This window comes from Neoarius graeffei, chromosome 7 (assembly GCF_027579695.1).
Source record: "Neoarius graeffei isolate fNeoGra1 chromosome 7, fNeoGra1.pri, whole genome shotgun sequence".
NCBI lineage: Eukaryota > Metazoa > Chordata > Actinopteri > Siluriformes > Ariidae > Neoarius > Neoarius graeffei.
The window spans coordinates 54206261-54231803 of record NC_083575.1 but is presented as its reverse complement, the minus strand read 5'-3'; the positions used below and the strand labels follow the sequence as shown (position 1 = coordinate 54231803).

Sequence of the window (25543 nt, the reverse complement as noted above, 5' to 3'; positions counted from 1 at the left end):
GTAATGGTTAGCACTGTCACCTCACAGCAAGAAGATTCTGGGTTTGAGCCATGGGCGTAGTGGACACGGGGTACATGTCCCCCGTACTTCCCGTATTTGTGCCCTCTGTCCCCCGCACTTTTTACAGCCATTACAACCACTCAATTCATTTTTAACACGTGGAAACGCGTTTTTCCGAGCCGCCTCGAAACGCATCATGAGCAGGTGGAGCTAAGGTGGCAAACAAACACTGCTGTCGTGTGTGATCAGAGACACTAGAAAATATTGTATGAGTATCTTTGGTGTTATTCAGATCTGGGCAGTGCTTCTGTATGTTCAGCAAACCAGCCAAGAGGCTAAAGACTTTTAGACAGTTTTTTCCAAACAAACCGTGTAAGTTGAGTAATGCTAATGAATGTACATAATGTTTAGCTAAAAGATGACAAATAGATGTCAATTTAGTTAGTTACGCTAGCTAGCTAACTTAGAGGCGGTAGTAACTAGTTACATTTACTCCGTTACATTTACTTGAGTAGCTTTTTGGATAAATTGTACTCTTAAGAGTTGTTTTGTTGCAAAATACGTTTTACTTTTACAACCCCGATTCCAAAAAAGTTGGGACAAAGTATAAATTGTAAATAAAAACGGAATGCAATAATTTACAAATCTCAAAAACTGATATTGTATTCACAATAGAACATAGACAGCATATCAAATGTCGAAAGTGAGACATTTTGAAATTTCATGCCAAATATTGGCTCATTTGAAATTTCATGACAGCAACACATCTCAAAAAAGTTGGGACAGGGGCAATAAGAGGCTGGAAAAGTTAAAGGTACAAAAAAGGAACAGCTGGAGGACCAAATTGCAACTCATTAGGTCAATTGGCAATAGGTCATTAACATGACTGGGTATAAAAAGAGCATCTTGAAGTGGCAGCGGCTCTCAGAAGTAAAGATGGGAAGAGGATCACCAATCCCCCTAATTCTGCGCCGACAAATAGTGGAGCAATATCAGAAAGGAGTTCAACAGTGTAAAATTGCAAAGAGTTTGAACATATCATCATCTACAGTGCATAATATCATCAAAAGATTCAGAGAATCTGGAAGAATCTCTGTGCGAAAGGGTCAAGGCCGGAAAACCATACTGGGTGCCCGTGATCTTTGGGCCCTTAGACGGCACTGCATCACATACAGGCATGCTTCTGTATTGGAAATCACAAAATGGGCTCAGGAATATTTCCAGAGAACATTATCTGTGAACACAATTCACCGTGCCATCCGCCATTGCCAGCTAAAACTCTATAGTTCAAAGAAGAAGCTGTATCTAAACATGATCCAGAAGTGCAGACGTCTTCTCTGGGCCAAGGCTCATTTAAAATGGACTGTGGCAAAGTGGAAAACTGTTCTGTGGTCAGACGAATCAAAATTTGAAGTTCTTTATGGAAATCAGGGACGCCGTGTCATTCGGACTAAAGAGGAGAAGGATGACCCAAGTTGTTATCAGCGCTCAGTTCAGAAGCCTGCATCTCTGATGGTATGGGGTTGCATTAGTGTGTGGGGCATGGGCAGCTTACACATCTGGAAAGACACCATCAATGCTGAAAAGTATATCCAGGTTCTAGAGCAACATATGCTCCCATCCAGACGACGTCTCTTTCAGGGAAGACCTTGCATTTTCCAACATGACAATGCCAAACCACATACTGCATCAATTACAGCATCATGGCTGCGTAGAAGAAGGGTCCGGGTACTGAACTGGCCAGCCTGCAGTCCAGATCTTTCACCCATAGAAAACATTTGGCGCATCATAAAATGGAAGATACGACAAAAAAGACCTAAGACAGTTGAGCAACTAGAATCCTACATTAGACAAGAATGGGTTAACATTCCTATCCCTAAACTTGAGCAACTTGTCTCCTCAGTCCCCAGACGTTTACAGACTGTTGTAAAGAGAAAAGGGGATGTCTCACAGTGGTAAATATGGCCTTGTCCCAACTTTTTTGAGATGTGTTGTTGTCATGAAATTTAAAATCACCTAATTTTTCTCTTTAAATGATATATTTTCTCAGTTTAAACATTTGATATGTCATCTATGTTCTATTCTGAATAAAATATGGAATTTTGAAACTTCCACATCATTGCATTCCGTTTTTATTTACAATTTGTACTTTGTCCCAACTTTTTTGGAATCGGGGTTGTACTTGAGTAATATTATTCTAAAGTAACAATACTCTTACTTGAGTAACGTTACTATTTTGGCTACTCTAAGATTACTCACTTCTGGGTAGAAAATAAGAATATAAATGTATTTGTGTTCCTTTGACTGTTATTTTTGTAAAGATTTAATTTATTTTTGTGGTAGTTAAAGTTTAAAGTACATGAATTTGCTGATTATTATTACTGTATTCCTAATTCTCTTTCAAAATGTTGCTTTCCACATATTTTTTAATCTTTATTGCCACAATAGAAAGAGCAGGGTGAGAGAGGAGACAGTGGACCAGAGGCCAACAGGGATGATTATGCAGGGTCACAGGTGAGAAGAGAATATAACTAGCTATGTCACCATTACTATTCTTAATTCTATTTATAAATTTTACTTTATAGATTTATAGATTTTGACTTTAGATTTTGATAGTATTATCATTTTAAAGAACTAAAGTCGGTTCCCTGGTGCTGTGCTGTTTGTGGTTATGTGGTTCTTTAGTTGCTAAGGAGAGGTGCAATTGAATGCGAGAGGATGATAAATCACTCAATAGACTTCTGAACAATTTGTCCCCCTCACTTCTAAAATGATGGCTACGCCCCTGGTTTAAGCCCAGCTGATGGGGTCTTTCTGTGTGGAGTTTGCATGTTCTCCCCGTGTCTGTGTGGGTTTCCTCTGGGTGCTCCGGTTTGAGCAAGGCACCTAACCCCCAACTGCTCCCTGGGCATTGTAGTATAGCTGCCCACTGCTCTGGGTATGTGTGTGTGCTCACTGCTCACTTCTGTGTGTGCATGCATGTGTTCACTGCTTCAGATAGGTTAAATGCAGATGATGAATTTCACTGTGTGTGCATGTGACAAATAAAAGATTCTTTTTCAGAACAGGCAGCATTGGATTTGCCATTTAAAAAGCAATTGCATGACACCTTGATCAGTTACCAAAAGCCATTAGTGAGAGACTGCTCAATATCTGTATTATCCAGAGGCCACAGTGCAACCATAATCAGTGCCTATACTCCTACTATGACTCATACTGATGAGGTGAAAGAGACCTTCTATGGACCCTTCCCACGTGACGTCACGACAAACGCGGCCGCCATTTTGGACATGAACTACCAGTAGTCTACCACAGCCAACAACGAGGAACGACGGCGAAGCATCGAAAGGAATATAGCCATCAAAGAAAGTTTTTACTTTCAGCAAGACTTCAATCATGCCATTATATTGTTGTGCACCTGGATGTAGTAACCATCAACACACAAGGCAAGATTTATCATTTTATCGGATCCCGACAGATGCTGACCGACGGAGAAGATGGATGGTCTCTAAAATATTGGCAAAATGATGTTTATTGACATAGCAATCGTGTGTAACGGGAAGCATTTGCATATCCGAAGTGTTGTGTTTACATCAAAGATAAAATAAACCGATATGACAACGACTGCTGCTGCCAGGTTGGGGACACAAACTAGTAGAAAGGAAGTGTGCCAACAGACTTCCTTAGTGGTTGATTCTGCTTTAAGGTAAGATGCATTTAATTATTCGTCTGCTGTGGGTTTGGAATCGGTAGCCTGACCGATTCGTTCATGTTTGTGGTGCCATTTGTTTGTTGACACGTGTTGAAATGGAAGATTGGTTGTTGACATGATTTCCAGTGATTCTTTGGTGCTGCTGTGGATTAGATGTGTTGAGTAGCCTGACTGTTTTTTTTTTCTTTTCTTGCGTGTGGTATCATTGTTGACACGAGGTTGTTTTTTGAACATGCCAATGCGGACACGATTTCCCCTGATGAGTTATGACTTCAGATGCGATGCGTGTGTGGAGGTGTGGAGTCCGCGTGATATGTGCGTAAGATAGGCTTCTCATGTGTTTGGAGATCCGCGCTCTGAGACAAGCGCAAGCACCCCCCCCCCAAGGGAAAAAAAGGGGACCCCCCGAAAATATCGGTGTGGCAGCGGGGGCATGGTCAAGCGCCGGTCTGTGACAGGAGGGCGGAGTCAGGGAAGGTAAGTGGCAGAATCACTACACCTGACATGAATTAACCTGTTTGTGTGTGTCTTCCCAGTGACCGCGCCCTATTTAAGGAGAGAGAGCGAGAGCAGAGGGGCTCTCTCCCCAACCAGATGACTTGAGTGTGTGCGTGCGTGTGTGGCTGAGATAGTAACATTTGCTCTGAAAAGTGAAAATAAAAGAGTTTTGTGAACTCAGTTCTGGCCTGCCGTCCTTCTGTGCTCCACCCACCCATATGAACTGCTACAATCGGCATAGTTCGAACACTGGGTTGGAGAAAGTAATGGCAAATAGTGAGTGCACAAACCATAGAAGGTAAACTGTACACAGCGCCAGGGCAGTGTGATGGTATGTCTACTTTTAGATTGTATTAGCTTATCAATGAACACACTCGTCACTCGATGAGTTTCACGTCTTTACGACGGATACTTAAATGTGTGTTAGGTATTATTGTTGCAGTCTAAGCAGTCATTGTAGCAGCTAGATGAGCGAGAACTGAAAGGGTCTGTGCCATAAACCGTTATTTCTTCATGTCCAAAATGGCGGTCGCGTTTATGAAGGTTACGTGAGTGAAAAGGGTCTATTGAGGTATTTCACCTGACGTCACAGGGTCACGTGACGCCCCGGTGTCCGCCATTTTGAACGTCAAGCTACATACTGTACTAGCGCTGCAGACAGAGAGGGAGAACCGGCTTGAAAAATAACGTGTTACAGACACCTAGAATAGATTAATTTGTCAGTAAGCACTCTATAAATAACCATGGTGTTTGCTTGTTGTGCTGTGGGCTGCCACAATAGACAGGGACAGCGTGCAGGACGCTCCTTTTACCGGTTTCTAGTGATGGGAATTTCGGCTCTTTTTTGGGAGCCGGCTCTTAAGGCCTCTGCATGCTTGTGCGACAAGGCTTTCGCAGATAGCTTTTCGCAGACAGTTGTAATTTATTGTTGAGCGGGGGAATAGGCGTGCGCGATGTTATTCACTGGCACAACGCAAGGGGGCGAGAAGTCGCTAGGAGTAGATGGTGGGTGTGGTTAATGGAGTGTTTATCCTCTGGTTACTTATAATGACTAGAACTTTTTTTTTTTAAATATATAATGACTAGAACTGGAGTCGTATAGATGTACGTACTTCCTCACTTCCTCAATCAACCGCTCTTCATGCTGCTCCATCTTCGCTCGTGTTTTTAAAAATGCCGGTCGTGAAAACAAAACAAACCGGGAAAGTAGGGAAGCGGAAGTGCGTGTACAGCGGGTAGAGTGGACCAATCGGAGCCCTCTTGTCTGCAAGGCTTCTGCGGTGGTCACAATTTTTGGGAGGTGCGCGCAGAGCGTCTGCGAAGGGGGGGGGGGCTACGCAGACACTGTCTGCGACACCGTCTGCGAGGACTGGGTTGTCAGCATAAATTGGCCTTTACTATAAGGAGCCGGCTCTTTCGGCTCCCAAACGGCTCCCAAACGGTTCCTGAGATTTTATTTTTGATTTAATTGCTGCAATTAACTAGTTAATTAATTACATTATTTATTTTTTATCAATAGGATGTTTTCCATTTTATTTTTTAGTTTTTGTAGCCATTGTAAAGCTTTGTAAAGTATAGCAGTGTAACAATGTTCTAGCTATAGAAATAAAACTTACTTACCAATTAATAAATTATTTTCTCACAAACATAATGCAAAACTGTGTTATATTACCAATATAAAATACACAGCTGATTTTCCCCTCCTCAGGTGCCTCACAGACTCCTCTCCCCTGCGCTCCACAGCTTTAAGCATTACACCAATTTTCGTATTTTCGCAGCTGTGAATGACATCAACCAAAAAAAGTAGGCGTACACCATGCTACTTTTTTTCCTTTGAATGGTAATAGACAACACAAAGATGCAATCGGACAGCAACTTTTTTTGTGAAAGTCTCTCTCTCTCTGAGGCACCTAAGGACAAAAAAATAATTCGGCTCCCCAACTCGGCTCCCACCGAAGAGCCGGCTCCCGTCGTTCACTTCAAAGAGCCGGCTCTTTGAACCGGATTGTTCGCGACCGACACATCACTACCGGTTTCCTACTGACCCAGACAAGAGGGATTACAGCTGTGAAAAGACAGGATTGGGAGCCAACAGAGTACTCCAGACTTTGCAGTGATCATTTCATTTCAGGTTAGTTTATCAGTTAACACAATTTTGATAAAATATATAGCAAAAAGTAAATGGGTCAGTGTTTGTTAACCCATCTGAGCAGTGAAACAAGGCAGTGTTAATTTGTCTAGGGTTGCATGTAGCAGACATCAGACATAAAACGCAATAACAGAGGCTAGAAAGAAACGGGACACAGAAATAAACAGGGAAATTAAGTAAAAAGAAAGAAAGAAAGAAAGAAAGAGAAAAAAAAGAAAAAAAGAGCGCGGATCTCCAAACACATGAGAAGCCTATCTTACGCACATATCACGCGGACTCCACACACGCATCGCGTCTGAAGTCATAACTCATCAGGGGAAATCGTGTCCGCATTGGCATGTTCAAAAAACAACCTCGCATCAACAATGATACCACACGCACGAACAAAAAAAAAAAAACAGTCAGGCTACTCAACAACCAACCTGGCAACAGCAGTCGTTGTCATGTAAACACAACACTTCGGATATGCAAATGCTTCCCGTTACACACGATTGCTATGTCAATAAACATCATTTTACCAATATTTTAGAGACCCCCCAACATTTCCCAAATCATGTTTTCAAAGGATCTCATGTCTGTTTCAGGGGATCTCGGATCCCCCGAGTAACAAGACAGTGTTGTGAACATAGCCTACCTTGTACCGTTTCAAACTGCTGGGGTCATCCTTCATCAAACTGTTGACTTCTGTCGACAACCTTGGCTCCATACCAAGGCTGGGTACAGTGTTTGTGATAAAAGACAGATCCAATTTAACATGAATCACAGCTTACTTTCTTGTTAAAATGTGCAAAGGTCTCCACCATCTCATACCGCCTTGCACTGAAGGACTTAAGCGTGCCGTCCAAAATGGCTGCATCACGTGACTTGGTCACGTGGGTGAAATACCTCAATAGGGATCTGGACAGGGTCATCAGGGAAATACCTAGGAATGACAAGCTCATCATCCTTTGAGACTTTAACACTTGTGTCACATGTGCATCGGATGTTTGGAAGAATGTCCTTGGCAAGCATGGAATAGGGAAAACCATTTAAAATGGACAGATTCTCTTAGAGAAATGCGGTGAGCACAGCTTGGCCATCACTACCACCATGTTCCAGTTGCCCAACAAGTACAAGACCACTTGGTTGCACCCAGTGTTGTGCACGAACACGTTCAAAAGAACGCGTTCACTGAACACGCTCGTTTTTCCATGAACTTTGAACTGAACGCAACAACTTTGTAATGAAAGAACTTGAACGTGAATTCGTTCAAATTATGCGACATGAACGACAAACATGAAGATGAACGAAACATGAAACCTGATGAATCGAGTGGCACGTCTACTTGCAAGATATTTTACGTTCTACTACTTCACTGTCAGTCTGATGTTGTTGTCACTCACTGCCCTGAGGTGCCGCGTGTGTGCAATGCATCATGGATAACGTAGTGTGAAGCCGGAGATAGTGGATGGCTCTATGATTTGGCTCCATACTACATTACCCATGATGCAGCAGAGCAGAGTAGGCATAACCCAGCGTTCCCTAGCTACAGGCAGCAGACAGCGCGCACACCACAGCCGGCGCACACTCACAGCAACATGGCCAGTGAAAGTTCAAGTAGCGGCACGGAGAACACAGATGAGTACAATGCCAAATAATTTTAGAAATTTGATTGTTGTGTGCATACACAGATGTGTACTGAAGAATGAGGCTATCTGAAGTTTTCCTGTTTTGTATTTTGAGAAATAAAAAGCCCTTGAGCATGCATCCCTCTGTCTGATCAATATGGTTGATATGGTCAATACTGTTGATATAGATCTTAAAATAGCACTCCTTCAGTGTATATACATATTGGCAGTCATCTTTTTAGAAACACACACATTTATGAGGAAGTCTAGTTGTCGTTTATTAGAAGTTACTGTTAGTTGAAACTGAAAGCATTTGTTTGAAGTCACGTGTAACGTTTTGGTAGCAGTGGTTGAGTCAGTGAAGAAATCAAAATATTTTGTCCTTTTTTCCATATATAGTATGTACAATAACTTCCATTTTGTGTGATAGAATATAATATCTATAATATGTGAGTAGTTTTGAGCTAGAATGTAGCATATGATTTTAGTCTTTATTTTCATATCCCACCTAAAAGTAAAATGAACTGAACTTTGAACTAGTTCAGAATTAAAACTGTGAACTATGAACGTGAACAGTTCACTTTTAACATGTTTGAACTGAACTTGAACTAGTTCAAAAAAAGTGTGAACTTGCACAACACTGGTTGCACCCTTGTTCCAAGCAATGGCACATGCTTGACTACAACCCCGATTCCAAAAAAGTTGGGACAAAGTACAAATTGTAAATAAAAATGGAATGCAATAATTTACAAATTTCAAAAACTGATATTGTATTCACAATAGAACATAGACAACATATCAAATGTCGAAAGTGAGACATTTTGAAATTTCATGCCAAATATTGGCTCATTTGAAATTTCATGACAGCAACACACCTCAAAAAAGTTGGGACAGGGGCAATAAGAGGCTGGAAAAGTTAAAGGTACAAAAAAAGGAACAGCTGGAGGACCAAATTGCAACTCATTAGGTCAATTGGCAATAAGTCATTAACATGACTGGGTATAAAAAGAGCATCTTGGAGTGGCAGCGGCTCTCAGAAGTAAAGATGGGAAGAGGATCACCAATCCCCCTAATTCTGCACCGACAAATAGTGGAGCAATATCAGAAAAGAGTTTGACAGTGTAAAATTGCAAAGAGTTTGAATGTACAGTGGTGCTTGAAAGTTTGTGAACCCTTTAGAATTTTCTATATTTCTGCATAAATATGCCCTAAAACATCAACAGATTTTCACACAAGTCCTAAAAGTAGATAAAGAGAACCCAGTTAAACAAATGAGACAAAAACTATTATATTTGGTCATTTATTTATTGAGGAAAATGATCCAATATTACACATCTGTGAGTGGCAAAAGTATGTGAACCTTTGCTTTCAGTATCTGGTGTGACCCCCTTGTGCAGCAATAACTGCAACTAAACATTTCTGGTAACTGTTGATCAGTCCTGCACACCGGCTCGGAGGAATTTTAGCCCATTCCTCCGTACAGAACAGCTTCAACTCTGGGATTTTGGTGGGTTTCCTTACGCTTCAGGTCCTTCCACAACATTTTGATTGGATTAAGGTCAGGACTTTGACTTGGCCATTCTAAAACATTAACTTTATTCTTCTTTAACCATTCTTTGGTAGAACGTCTTGTGTGCTTAGGGTCATTGTCTTGCTGAATGGCCCACCTTCTCTTGAGATTCAGTTCATGGACAGATGTCCTGACATTTTCCTTCAGAATTCGCTGGTATAATTCAGAATTCATTATTCCATCAATGATGGCAAGCTGTCCTGGCCCAGATGCAGCAAAACAGGCCCAAACCATGATACTACCACCACCATGTTTCACAGATGGGATAAGGTTCTTATGCTGGAATGCAGTGTTTTCCTTTCTCCAAACATAACGCTTCTCATTTAAACCAAAAAGTTCTATTTTGGTCTCATCCATCCACAAAACATTTTTCCAATAGCCTTCTGGCTTGTCCATGTGATCTTTAGCAAACTGCAGATGAGCAGCAATGTTCTTTTGGAGAGCAGTGGCTTTCTCCTTGCAACCCTGCCATGCACACCATTGTTGTTCAGTGTTCTCCTGATGGTGGCCTCATGAACATTAACATTAGCCAATGTGAGAGAGGCCTTCAGTTGCTTAGAAGTTATCCTAGGGTCCTTTGTGACCTCACCGACTATTACATGCCTCGCTCTTGGAGTGATCTTTGTTGGTCGACCATTCCTGGAGAGGGTAACAGTGGTCTTGAATGTCCTCCATTTGTACCCAATCTGTCTGACTGTGGATTGATGGAGTCCAAACTCTTTAGAGATGGTTTTGTAACCTTTTCCAGCCTGATGAGCATCAACAATGCTTTTTCTGAGGTCCTCAGAAATCTCCTTTGTTTGTGCCATGATACACTTCCACAAACATGTGTTGTGAAGATCAGACTTTGATAGATCCCTGTTCTTTAAATAAAACAGGGTGCCCACTCACACCTGATTGTCATCCCATTGATTGAAAACACCTGACTCTAATTTCACCTTCAAATTAACTGCTAATCCTAGAGGTTCACATACTTTTGCCACTCACAGATATGTAATATTGGATCATTTTCCTCACTTAATAAATGACCAAGTATGATATTTTTGTCTCATTTGTTTAACTGGGTTCTCTTTATCTACTTTTAGGACTTGTGTGAAAAACTGATGATGTTTTAGATTATATTTATGCAGAAATATAGAAAATTCTAAAGGGTTCACAAACTTTCAAGCACCACTGTATCATCATCTACAGTGCATAATATCATCAAAAGATTCAGAGAATCTGGAAGAATCTCTGTGCGTAAGGGTCAAGGCCGGAAAACCATACTGGGTGCCCGTGATCTTCGGGCCCTTAGTTGGCACTGCATCACATACAGGCATGCTTCTGTATTGGAAATCACAAAATGGGCTCAGGAATATTTCCAGAGAACATTATCTGTGAACACAATTCACCGTGCCATCCGCCGTTGCCAGCTAAAACTCTATAGTTCAAAGAAGAAGCCATATCTAAACATGATCCAGAAGTGCAGACGTCTTCTCTGGGCCAAGGCTCATTTAAAATGGACTGTGGCAAAGTGGAAAACTGTTCTATGGGCAGACGAATCAAAATTTGAAGTTCTTTATGGAAATCAGGGACACCGTGCCATTCAGACTAAAGAGGAGAAGGATGACCCAAGTTGTTATCAGTGCTCAGTTCAGAAGCCTGCATCTCTGATAGTATGGGGTTGCATTAGTGCATGTGGCATGGGCAGCTTACACATCTGGAAAGACACCATCAATGCTGAAAGGTATATCCAGGTTCTAGAGCAACATATGCTCCCATCCAGACGACGTCTCTTTCAGGGAAGACCTTGCATTTTCCAACATGACAATGCCAAACCACATACTGCATCAATTACAGCATCATGGCTGCGTAGCAGAAGGGTCCGGGTACTGAACTGACCAGCCTGCAGTCCAGATCTTTCACCCATAGAAGACAGTTGGCGCATCATAAAACGGAAGATACGACAAAAAAAGACCTAAGACAGTTGAGCAACTAGAATCCTACATTAGACAAGAATGGGTTAACATTCCTATCCCTAAACTTCAGCAACTTGTCTCCTCAGTCCCCAGATGTTTACAGACTGTTGTAAAGAGAAAAGGGGATGTCTCACAGTGGTAAACATGGCCTTGTCCCAACTTTTTTGAGATGTGTTGTTGTCATGAAATTTAAAATCACCTAATTTTTCTCTTTAAATGATACATTTTCTCAGTTTAAACATTTGATATGTCATCTATGTTCTATTCTGAATAAAATATGGAATTTTGAAACTTCCACATCATTGCATTCCATTTTTATTTACAATTTGTACTTTGTCCCAACTTTTTTGGAATCGGGGTTGTACATGATAATTCAACAGAGGGGTGTTGGAGACATTATTGCTGGGTTTCACATTACGTCACATCCACCTCATTAGTTATTCAAAACTTTAGCTGGTGGTCTACCAAAGCCCAGTTGACAAAGCATTTGTACGGAGAAGGTGCATTGCTTGCATGAAAAATGCCTTGTGCTTGCGTTGTTTTAGGTTGTTCGAATTGATCAAACAGTGAAACTGAACAGTTTCTTCAGGGTTCTCCATGAACTAATAAAAAAGGGTGAACAAACACAGGATTTCACAAAAAAGACATCAAGAAAGGTGGCTTTTGAACCTCTGACTGAACTTGAAGGGAGCCGAGTCGAAGCATGCTTGAGTTTGCAGTGATCACTTCGTGAAAGGTTTGTATATCCCTCTCAGCTATGTCTTTAGTGTTTTCCAAGTACTTTTCTTGCTATGTGTCGTTATTTTATGGTACTTTTTTTTAGTCACAAAGTGCTAAAGTCCCCAGCTGTTTCTTTGTTTACTCCTCACTCCTCACAAAATCCATATGCATGAAGGTCGTGACAAAATTCTTACCCAGCCATACAGTTACAATGCGCCATGATCACTTTTCCGTCTTGTTTAACTAAGATCCAGGTCTTTAAAGGGGTTTCTGATGATCTTTGTGAATGATTTACCTGAGAGATAAGAGCGAGCACAAGTGAGAATCAAGCGAACTGTTGTTTGTTTACACTTCAACTTGCAGCGCTTCGTTGTAAAGACACAAACGAAAAGCTTAAAAAAAACATACACGGGCAAAAACAATACAGGATTCATTCAGCAACAACTTGATACCGACGTCCTTTACCGAGCCACATACAAAAAAGTTGCAAGCCTTCATACTCTTCCACACTTTCATCTGTTTTGTGGTGTAGGAGGATGTCTGAAATGCCAGATAGTTCAAGATGTCAGGGAACTCGACTGAAGGGTAGTTTTCAAGATTGTATGACAAATCCTTCTTTCCCAGACTGTAGGGATCTATTCCATTGCACCTAGTAATCTTCTGAATATATCTAAAGCGAGCAGTGGCTTCTAGATTATGAGCATACTCTCTAATAAGTTATTGCTAGTTGTTTGCACTACAGCAGCTGTTTAGACCACCAGCTATTTCACTTCTGGTAAAACCACTAAGAAAAGTCATTTGACTGAAACCCAGCAATACTAACAAGAACCATGCGTGGGGCTGAATGCTGGTCTGACCATAGGATGATCAGAAGTAAAATGTCTCTCCAGATTGCTCCAAAGATACAGACCAGGAGTGTCAAACCACCACAAAGGCTAAATGTTGCCACTATTAGTGATGCTGTCATCCAAGACAAGCTGAAGTTAAAATCCTGGAAGCAGCCCCCCCATGAAACAGATGGCATGGACATCGAAACAGCATGGAAACAGCTCAGATGCCACCGTATTCTGCAAGTGCTAATGTTCTGGGTTATATCAGACATAAACACCAAGATTGGTTTGATGAGAATGACAAAGAGACTTCAGATCTACTGGAAAGGATGCACAAGGCCTATAAAACTACATTGCAAACAAAACCTCTGCCTCAAAGAAGTTATTATACCCAGAGGCAGAACAACTGCACACAAGGCCCTGGGGCAAAACGCCAATCAGGGCCCCCCCCCATGGCAAAATTGCAAACAAACAAATTAGAAGGCTTGCGGCATATAGGCCTACTCAGGCTATATCTAACAAAAAGCAGTTTTTAAGAATGTAGCCTTTGGACCTAGCCATGGCAAAATTGCAAACAAACAGAAGGCCTGCGGCATATAATCAAGCTATATTAGAACAGAATTTGCTCAAAGTTTTTTTTATTATTGTTATTATTTTATTTTTAATTTTTTTAGGCCTACATAAGCTGTATTTTCCATTCATTTTTTATTATGTTCCAAATAGACACTAAACAACAACAAAAAAAATCCAGCAATCATGAATGATACACCCTCATTGTGTAAGCACGTTTTCAACTACAAAGCCGACATGGAAACCTGTGCTCGTCATTAAAAAGGCATTCGTCGACTATTTGAGGGATGTTAAGCGCTCTTGCTCGCTCATTCTCAATTGATAAAATGGCCAATCCACAGAGTCTCTCTTGGCCCATCGCGCTCCTGAGATAATTTTTTATCAACTTTAATTGGGAGAAAGAGCGCTCTGCTGTCACAACTGAGATGGGGAGAGTGAGAAAAAGCAAGAAGGCCGTGCACACCTGAATGTAGAAGTTACTGCTAGATGATCTACTACCAGCAACCTGGCCAGGCTAAGCACAGATGTGTGTCTCGCTATCTGCTCCTTGAAACAAGCCCTAAATGACACTAGCTGACCAGGAAAGCTGGAGTCAATATCCTGACTATAGTGATCACACAGTCGACGGGCCACTTCGTATAGCTCCTTGTCCTTGGCATGCTGGAGGATGAATAGCCTCAAACAAATGAGCAGTCCGATTTAAACTGACAAACCTTTGTGACAGCTGCTGAATGATTACATCAATGCATGCATAGAACACATTCACCCGAAAATAATGTTCTGCATCGGAAAGCCGACTGTCTTCGCTAAGGTGATCAAATGGCCCTTTTCCACTACCCTTTTTCAGCTCACTTCAGCCCGACATGGCTCGCGTTTTGACTACCTCAGAGCAGCACGACTCAGCTCGCTTCAGCCCTACTCAGCACCCAAAACTCGCACGGTTTTGGAGTAGGGCTGAAGCGAGCCAAACTCGAGTGGGGCTAGGGGCGTGAGGAGACACTCCCCTGTGCACTGGTTGGTGAGGAGGAGTGTCCTCACATGCCCACACAAGCCCCGCAAGCACGCTGGGATCTGTAAACACCGTAAACCCGGAAGAAGAAGAATTACGAATTACGAGAATTTCTGAAGCCTTATGCGCCTCGTCTCATCTATATGCTCTTGCCAGTATCTGTTGGCGTTGTCGGTGACAACAAGCCACAGCACCAAGACCAGCAACACTAATGACTCCATGTCCTCCATGTTTATTGTTTACTATCCGGGTCGTGAGACTACCGCTTAAAAGGTCACTGATGTCACTGTTTGCGCCGCCTAACGACATCACGTGAAGTCCACCCATTTTCGCTAACTCCACCCAATGTGTCCACCCACTTCCAGCCAGCACGGTTCAGCATGGTTGTAGTCGAAATGCAACTCCAACAGCCCCACTCAGCTCGACTCAGCCCAACTCAGCACGGCACAGCTCAGCCCAGCCCAACTCAGCCGCGTTGGTAGTGGAAAAGCAGCAAAAGTGGTGCTTCACTTTTTTCAACCTGGTGGCTGCAAATTGCGTTTGACTGCCCCATTTCACAGCCAGTGCCAGAGTGGAAGCCTTTGCCTCATCAAACTGCTCCCTGTACTCCTGTAGAGTTCGTACAGCATTCTGCAATAATGCAGATGCTTTGAGATCAATGGTCTTCTCCTGCAGTAACTTTGAGATGGCATTAGTGCACTCCAAAATCTTTGTCTGAAGGCTGATTAAAAATATGAAGTGAAATTTAGTAATGGCCTTTTTAAGTACATCTGACTCATCTCGTTCATTCGTTTTCTTGCTTGTAAGTGAGAGCTTTAATGACATCTCCATATCTGTACTTTAACGCAACAAGTGCATCGTAGCGGGAGGACCAGCGGGTCGGGCAGAGGTGTTTCAAGGTTATGTCCCTGCTCTCTGAGCTCAATAAGTCGCCAAGTAATGCCCATCTCTTAACACTGTTGGCAACCACATCATAAAATGGTCTAATCTCTGGGATAGTTTTGACAGAATCATTCAGTACCAAATTCAGACAATGAGCCGCACAGTGCATGTACAAAGCAAGGGGCTCCCGCTCCGCTATTCTTGCTTGAACACCAGAATAAATTCTGCTCATGTCCACTGCGCTGTCATAACCCTGTCCACAGCATCTGGAGAGATCTAAGCCATTCCCTTCAATGCAGCTAATAATTCGGCCCTCCAGTTCAGAAGCGGATGCATTCACAGTTATCTCGAATCCAAGAAAAGCTTCAACTATCCTGATTTCACAGGTTTTTTTTTATTTTTATTTTTTAACCATGATAAGAATGTGTAGCAAAAATGAGAGATATATAGGTCAACTAGTCTGTAATCATGTGAAAACTTGTAGGTTTCAAGGAATTTCCAATGAAATTGCATAAGGCACATTTATTGGGAGGGCCTGAATGTCAAAGGGTGGGGCCCTGTACGGCTAGGGGGAGGGCCCAAGGCCCAGGTGCAATGGCCCCACCCTCCCCCTTTAGCTCCACCCCTGATTATACCTTAACACCAAATATGACATTCAAACAAGGCTTCGGCAGATGAAGAACTCATGGTGGGAGAGTAAGGGAGAGTAAATAAGAGCTGCAGGATGCTGCTGACAAGCACAACACCAAGCTCTTCTACAAAGGCCTTAGGACTGTGTATGGTCTTAGCTCTAGTGGCACCCATCTGTAATCAAGATGGGGAAACTTTACAGAATGACAGGCCTGCAATCCTTAACTGTTGGGCTGAGCATTTTAACACCCTCCTAAACTGCCAGTCATCAATGTCCCAAGAAGCCTTGGATGCGATCCCTCAGAGACCAATTCTGGAGGGATGAGATCTACCACTTTGATGAGATGAGCCATCAGATAGACCTCTTCAGGGAAATCTCCTGGGGTAGATGGTATTCCAGCTGAGATATACAAGAACAGCAGCACTTACCTGAGGAAGACGTTCACCCAACTGTTCACACTGATATGGGATAAGGAAGCTGTGCCTCAAGAGTTGAGAGACACTTCAGTTGTACACTTATACAAGTGTGAAGACAACTGTACTGTTTGTGACCACCACAGGGGCTTATCTCTTCTTTTCACTGCAGGAAAAATATTTACATGGGTCATCTTAAACAGGATGCTAGAGCAGCTTGTTGAATCCATTTATCCTGAGTCACAATGTGGGTTCAGAGCCAGGAGAGGGACTATAGACATGGTCTTTGCAATGAGGTAGATCCAGGAGAAGTGCTGAGAACAAAACATAGACATATACATCGACTTAACTAAAGCATTTGTCATGGTCAATCGAGAGGGCCTCTGGACAAGCTTACACAAAATTGGATGCCCAGAAAAGTTTGTATCAGTTATCAGGTCCTTTCACGAGGGGATGATGGCCAGTGTGCAGGAGTGTGGAGAGTCATCTGATCCTTTTCCTGCCACCAGTGGAACTAAACAAGGCTGTCTTCTGGCCCCAACTTTATTCTCCATCATGTTTTCCCCCATGCATCTGGAAACATTCCACGATGTAGACGAAGGTGTCTACATAAAATTCTGCTCAGATGGCAGGCTACATAACCTTAAGCTTCACTCACAACCTGCTGCAAGTGTTTTGGACATGCACGGGTCGCAGGGTTTGGTAGCTCGCAGCCGTGCCGCAGGGTCACAGTGGACCTGGGGGAAAGTTTGGGGGAGGAGTACAGGCAAAGTACTTGTCAAGTACAGGTTGCACACCTGACTTCCTTGAAGCATGGGAAAAACTGCGCCATTAGCCCATGGAAAGTGTATGTCTGACGCACGTGATCAGTGCATGTTCAGTGAGTGTGGAGTGCTTGTGACTTGCATTTTACCAGTTTCCTGTGCTACGAGTATGGGCCGCACTTGTGAAGCATGTGTGATGCATGTGATTAGCATGTTATGATCACTCATAACTTGCGTGTGACACAGGCCAGGAGTGGGTATAAAACCAGCGTGTCTGCAGCATTCTGCATCTGCATCTGTATGAATTCTGCATTCTGCATCTGTCCTCGACTGAAGAATATTGGATATTTTGTGGGAAAAATTAAAAAATTTTCAGTTTAAAGTTTAGAAAATGGGACACAAGAAGAAGCAAGCAAAAGTGAAATAACCCAGCCTGAAACAGTAGAGGGGGAGGAGGAGGAAGAGTTTGATAATGATGGTAGCAACACTGGTAAGCCCTGCACGGACAGGGAGAAGTATGCCTCAAGCTAGCAGAAGGCACAGCACCCCGCCAGAGATATTTTCACAGGTAAATACACATGCTTTAAACATTCATTTCAGTATCTATATGCTTATGTAATTAATATTATATATGCTGATTTTCATGTATGTTTCAGCTAACAGTGCCCAGAAGTGAGGACATTGCAATCCCATCATCACTGTCAGGCCATTGTGCCATGCTCAGTGGTAAGGACAAGGACATCCTGACACCCTGTCCCACCACTCAGCAGGAGTAGGAGCAGGACAGTAGCTTGGAGTCAGTCAAAGCGTGTTTCAGTGCTCAAACTGTTGGGCTATTTAGTTGGGATTTTTTTACAATGTAATAAAATGTGTTATTCCCTTATACTCATGTTTTATTTGACTTTTGCATGGTAAATTAACATATACTTAAATAAAAACAGCAAATGAGGTGGTCTTCTTCCCTTCGACAATGCTACACGCTACATGATCGGTCCTTGGTTCCTCCCCTATATATATATATATATATATATATATATATATATATATATATATATATATACATATATACACCCCTATATATATATATATATATATATATATATATATATATATATATATATCTCCCCCTATATATATATATATATACCCATATATATATATATATATATACCCATATATATATATATATATATATATATATATATATATATATATATATATATATATATATATATGGGTGTGTGTATATATACCCAGAGGCTTGCCCCTTGTGTCACATGCGGGTTGCGTGCGCTACATGCAGGTTGCATGCGGTGCGTGCACGCCACACATAGGGGTAGAAAGTGAGGTGCACTTCTGTCTTGCGGGCTGCACAAATAGCAAGTGTGGAATACTTGTGTAGTACTTCTGAGGCATATCACTGGTACAATGACCGTGCATGACTCATGCGTCTTACTGTCATCGCAAAAAGTCCCTACTAGCCATGCTGCTGACTTGGTTCAGGTGTACAAAAGGAATATGGGTCCCGTACGTAGTGTATGTGTTCTTGATTTGTCACAAGACCTGTAGAATTTGCATGTGCAGGACCAAAAGTCTCCATGGGCAGTCTGCAACCTTCTACGGTGCTGAACACACACAAGTGTCGCGCAAGTCTCGAGCACAGTTTTGCCAAATTTTTTACCATCGACTGCCTGTAGCAGCACATACAGCAGGGTTGTAAGTAAGGCTTTAGGTGCTTTCAAGCCATACAAAGACACTGTCAATGCTGATTTGAAGCTTGCTCTTTGTGGACAATTGCAGCTTAGTTGCTTACACCCTAGAGGATATCCAGTTAATAACACCTATGTTTGTGTGTGCTTCAGAAAGATTCAGTGTGACAAATAATATCAAGAAGACAGAGATCATCTATCAGCCTGCTCCTGACAAGAGGCACTCAGACACCAAAGTTTGCATTAACAAACATACCCCTAAAGACCGTAGAGAATTTCTGCTACCTGGGTAATACTCTCTCATGTTCAACAACCATTGATGAGATTTCACAGCATTTATCCAAGGCAAGCAGCTCTTTTGGAAGACTTAGGCAAAGATTATGGGATGAACATGGCATCTGGCTTCATACAAAAATAGATGTGTACAAGGTAGTAGTTCTCATAACACACCTATATGGCTGTGAGATATGGACAACTTACAGTTGTCACAATAAACTGTTAGAGCAATTTCAGCAGTGTTGCCTGAGATCCTTCTGTGGCATCAAGTGGCAAGATAAGGTATCAAATTTTGAAGTCCTGGAATGGTGTGATGTTCCTAGTGTGGAGAGTAAGGTCATCAAAGTACAGTTACGCTGGGCAGGACACATCACCTGAATGGAAGATTTGAGGATACCAAAGGCAGTGTTTTATAGTCAACTAAGGAGTGGAAAGAGATCAGTCGGACCATGGCTGAGGTACAAGGATACACTCAAACAACATCTGAAGGCATGTGGAATCCCCTTAAACATCTGGGAGGCAAGCACTCAAGAATGTGTGCAGTGGCACAACATCTACTACAAAGGGATTTCACGCTTTGAGACAGATCGGACCATGTGCATAAGTGAGAAGAGAGCAAGGAAGAAGGCGCTGCCTGTTGCAATTGACGCAATCTATATGTGTGGTAATTGTGGCAGAGTCTGCTGCTCAAAGATTGGTTTGTTAAGCCATGAACAAACTCACCGCTAAATCAATCGTGAAAGTGTCGTGGGGATAATCATGTGTTGCCTTTTAATGAGACCCCATCATCAATTGAGACAGATACTCTGGAGCCAGACAATGTAAAGCTTTAAAAGCGATCAATAATATTTAACCACTCTGGTTGAGATAACCACTGTATACAATTGTAATGAGCAGAAAAGCCTCTCAGTATGCACAACATATCAAACCATGAGGCAGATGGGCTACAACATCAGGTTCTATCTTCTGTCAGCTATGAACAGTAAGCTGAGGCTGCAGTGGGCACAGACTCACCAAAACTGAACAGTTGAAGACTGGAAAAACATAGTCTGGTCTGATGACTCATGATTCCTGCTGAGTCACACAGTTGGAAGGATCAGAATTTGTCACCAACTGCATGAATCCATGGACACAACCTGCCTTGTGTCAACAGTCCAGGCTGGTGGAGGTGCTGTAATGGTGTGGGGAATATTTTATTGGCATACACTGGGCCTGTTAATACCAACCAATCACTACTTGAATGCCACAGCTTTTTGAATATTGTTCTGACCATGTGCATTAGAGCCCTGCACTCCCGCGGGTGTCCCGCGGGACTCACGGGACCCGCCGCAAAGCAGTGCGGCGTGGGACCGGAAGTGCACATATGCGGGCGCGGGCGGGAGCGGGAGTGCACATATGCGGCGCGAGTGGGAGCGGTGATAAGCTGCAGTCCCGCTAACTAAAAACGTGTTTGAAATAAAATTTATAAATTATTAATTTATGTCTATCATATATAATTTGTGCTGGATATTTTATTTGGCATTAATAAAAACATTTTAAGATGCCTAAATTTGCAGAGAGAGTCAGATTGCCAGATTGAGTGAGGAATGGCATCTTAAATTTGCCATTGATCATCCTAACAGGAAATCCTTTGATCACTCTAATGACTCGCCGTTCACACCCAGCTAGCAAGAGAACCATGAGTGAAGTGATTTACTGCTTGAGTTAGTCTACAACTCTAATCAGAGAGACAGGTTACACAGTGCCGGTAGGCTTGACTCAATGCTATCCCAGAAATTCTTCCTGTAATATGCAAATTTGGCTGTCCAATCAGAGGCAGTCAAATTTGCATATTACAGGAAGGATTTCTGGGATAGCATTGAGTCAAGCCTACCGTCACTGTGTAACCTGTCTCTCTGATTAGAGTTGTTCACTCATGGTTCTCTTGATAGCTCTGCTTTGCAATAAAAAAAAAAAAAACATTGGTACAAAGCAAGCCCATTCACTTTTTTATGCTGATCAGAGAATTACAATGGTTTCTCATGTGACAAAAATGTGCGATTCACGATTAAATATTTTAATCACTTGACAGCACTAATTATTATTACTAGAGACACTACGTGTTGAATTCAGAAACAAGGTAAATAATAACGAACGTGAGCTGTAGATATTTATGCTCAAATCCACTCAAAGTAGGGGGCGGGGCACCATCACGCTGTGTCAAGACAAGAACTTTCCTGAGAAATAACGCGAATGTCTGCATCATGCGGGATTTGCGGGCGGGAGCGGGACAAAATATGGCAGGCGCGGGTGGGAGCGGGACTGAAAATCATAATTCTTTGTGGGCACGGGGCGGGAGCGGGACTGAAAATCATAATTCTTTGCGGGCGCGGGCGGGAGTGGGACTGCACAATGCGGGCGTGGGCGGGAACGGGACTGAAAAATCTGACCCGCGCAGACCTCTAATGTGCATCCCTTCAAGGCCACAATTTACCCATCTTCTATTGGCTACTTCCAGCATAATAATGCACCATGTCATAAAGCAAAGGTTTTCTCAAATTGGTTTCATGAACATCACAATAAGTTCAATGTTCTGCAGTGGCCTTCACAATCACTGGATCTGAATCCAGTAGAACATCTTTGGGATGTGGTTGAATGGGAGATTCGCAACTTGAAAGTGCACCTTAAAAATCTGCAGGAATTGCTTGATTATTAACATGGACCGGAATCTCAAAGGAATGTTTCCAACAGCTTGTGGAATCCATGCCATGAAGGACTCATGAGGCAGTTTTGAGAGCAATGGGAGGCCCTACCCAGTATTAGTATAGTGTTCCTAATAAAGTGTTTAGTGAGTGTATATGCATTGGTAAACCCTGCTCTTGTTCTTGGTGGGCCTTAAATTTTTTGGATATTCCTAATTAGGACTAATTAGTAGAAACCCAAAATGTTGGCTATTCACAGAAGCTTTTGTGATGGATAAATGGATTACACCTCTATAGCCATGTAGAGTGAAAGTCCACTGAATGGGACCTGTGGCACATGGACTTTTTTTTCCCAGTGGGGACCAAACTAAAGAAAATCCTGCCAAATATAATCCTTAAGCCCATTGAAGCAGTGGTTCTTAAAGTGTGGCTCCAAGTGGTCCATAAAGCATACCTAGGAGGTTAGTGTTTTCTTTTTTCTTTTCTTTTTTACAGTTGTGGAAATAACAAGTCACTATTGCCAAACTTGTTGTTATATTTATTATTGAGCTCTTATAGTTATTAGCCAGTTTGACTGGATGGGTTTAATCCAAAACTCAATAAACAAAACCAAATAGGCCTATAAATGTCAATAACAGCACTACAAACCTGAGTTTGGCGCAGCCTCCAAACACGGCCGCTCTGGACTAGACTTTCCATGATACACAGTGCCCCCCATCACCAGAGTTCTAACTCCATCACCTGTCTCCAATTATCCCACAATCACCTTCCCTACATAAGCTCAGCAGTCACAAACACGCCTCATGAAGTATTGTTCTGTGTCCCATACCTGACTATACTGAGCTGTTTGTTTTTCTGACTGAGTTCCTGTTGTTTTCATTAGGTTTTGACCTTGTTTCCTCATCTCTCCTGCATTGCCCTGTTTACTGATCAATCAACCTCCACCTGTTTCCTGACTACAATTTCTGCCTCATGATTTGGCTACAGCTGCAGTTTGCACCACACCCACTCTCCCCTGCACCTGCATCTGTAAGTGTCTGGGCTCTGACAGGATACTTTGCCATCATGGATGCAGCAGAGGAGGTTAAGCAGACTGCAATCCATGCACAGGGGTGACTGTTAGGAGAACACCAGCAGATGATAAGTGATCTCAACACCAGCATGACACAAATCACTGCTGTGGTGTCGCAGGCCATCCTTACATGCCTCTCCTCTCCTCCCAGCACATCCCAAAGTATTTCTCTGCTGGAAAAGTTTTCTGGGAAAGCGTCCCATTGTAAAGGATTTCTTCTTCAGTGTTCCTTGTATTTTTCTCTCTCCCAGGGACAACAGACAAGCACAAGATCTCTCAATTTATCAGTCTGCTCACTGGTAAAGCTCTCTTGTGGGCAAGCATGGTGTGGAAGCATGGGGGCAAATACACCACATCATATGACCATTTTCTGGAGCTTTTCACATGAGTGTTCAACCATGAGCCAGAGGGAATCAAAATCAGAGAAAGTTTGTTCACTATCCATCAAGAAGAAAGGAGCATAGCGGAGTATGCACTGGACTTCCGCACCTTAGCCACCAGCAGCAGCTGGAACGAGCCAGCTCTGGAAGCCACCTTTTGCCAAGGTTTACGTCCAGAGGTACTGAGCAAACTGGCATGCCATGACAAACATCTTTCTCTTGACTCTCTTATTGACCTGGCCATACATTTAGACCATCTCCTCTGCAAACGGCCCTCACTCTGACCATCTCCTACTCTCTCTCCTAACACTAACTCTGTGACCCTAATGGAAGTCTCCCGCACCCGACTTCAACAATCTGAAAGAGAGAGAAGGCGGCGAGAGGGCCTCTGCTTTTATTGTGGAGTAGCAGGCCATCTGATCTCCCAGTGCCCTACTTGACTTGCACGAGACCACCAGCCAAGCAGGACTGCCACCTCAACAAACCCGGTGAGTTCTGACACGTCTAGTAACTCAGTCATTCCAAGTGCCAGCATTATTAAAGCTACCAGACTCGACCCATGTGCTCTCTGCTTTCATAGACTCAGGGGCAGAGGGAAACTTCATAAACAATGCGATTGTCCAAAAGTACCATCTGATCACCCACACACTTTTGAGACCCATCAAGCTCAAAGCCATCAATGGGGCACCCATAGGGGAGGGATTGGTCTCAATACACATGACACCCCTTGAGATTCAAGTAGGAGCAGTTCACACAGAACATATATCTCTTTTTGTCATTCCTACCTCACATCATGACCTAATATTGGGTTACCCATGGCTCCAGCTTCATGATCCTCTAATTTCCTGACAACAACATGATATTCTAGCCTCCTTCCTGTCTTCAGAACTGCATGAAACTCCCCCAACTCTCTCTCTCTTCTACTTCTGTAGAGATCCTTCAGCCAGACTCCCTTAAAAATGTCTCAGCTTGTTACCTCGACCTCAAGGAGGTATTCAGCAAAGGGAGGGCCTGTGGTCTGCCTCCTCACTGTACTTATGACTGTGCTATTGACCTCCTCCCAGGTACTACTCCTCCTCGAAATCGCATCTACCCTTTGTCCCTGACTGAACAGGTAGCCATGGAGCAGAGGTATAGCAGACATTCTACATCTCCAGCCTCAGTGGGGTTCTTCTTCATTGAGAAGAAAAGAGGAGGTCTCCAGTCATGCATAGACTATTGGGGCCTGAACCAGATCACAATAAAGTACCCAGATCCATTCCCACTGGTGTCTTCAGCCTTAGAACAACTCAGATCTGCCAAAGTATTCTCCAAACTTGACCTGCGCAACACATGCAACCTGGTCAGGATTCTTGAGGGTGATGAGTGGAAAACTGCCTTTAGCACCACTGTGGGCCTCTTTGAATACCCCGTCATGCCTTATGGCCTTTCTTGCACTCCCAGTGTCTTCCAGTGCCTCATCAAGGACGTGCTCAGGGACATGTTGGTGAGGTTTGTTATCGCCTACACCAACGACATCCTGATTTACTCCCCAGATGAGAACACCCACCATGGGCACATCAGGTCAGTGCTTTCTCATCTGCTCCAGAACCACCTGTATGTTAAAGCAGAGAAGTGTGAGTTTCATGTCCACCAGATCTCATTCCTGGGCTACATCATTGGTTTGGAGGGGGTGAGCATGAACCAAGCCAAGGTCACCGCTGTAACATCATGGCCCACTCCTATGTCAATTAAGGAGTTGCAACGCTTTCTGGGGTTCGCCAATTTCCACTGCTGATTCATTCACAGGTTCAGCACCATAACAGCTCCTCTCACCACTCTCCTGAAGAATGGACCTCAACACCTCCACTGGAATCCCTCAGCCAATCAAGCTTTCAACCAGTTAAAGACTGCTTTCACCACAGCTCCCATACTGCAGTACCCAGACCCTTCCAAACCCTTCATTGTGGAGGTGGATGTATCTGAAACAGGAGTAGGAGGAGTTCTGTCCCAGTGCCTTGGTGAGCAACCCAAATTGCACCCCATAGCATTCTACTCTAAGAAGCTCAATAAATTCAATTAATAAAACCAAATAGGCCTATAAATGTCCGTAACATCACTGAAAACCTGAGT

At 42.9% G+C, this 25543-nt stretch overlaps 1 protein-coding gene across 1 annotated transcript in view; it reads right to left on the bottom strand.

The window, feature by feature from the left end:
* rgra (retinal G protein coupled receptor a) overlaps positions 1 to 25543 on the bottom strand; it is a 55598-nt gene that overhangs the window by 28549 nt on the left and 1506 nt on the right. The window lies entirely within an intron of this gene.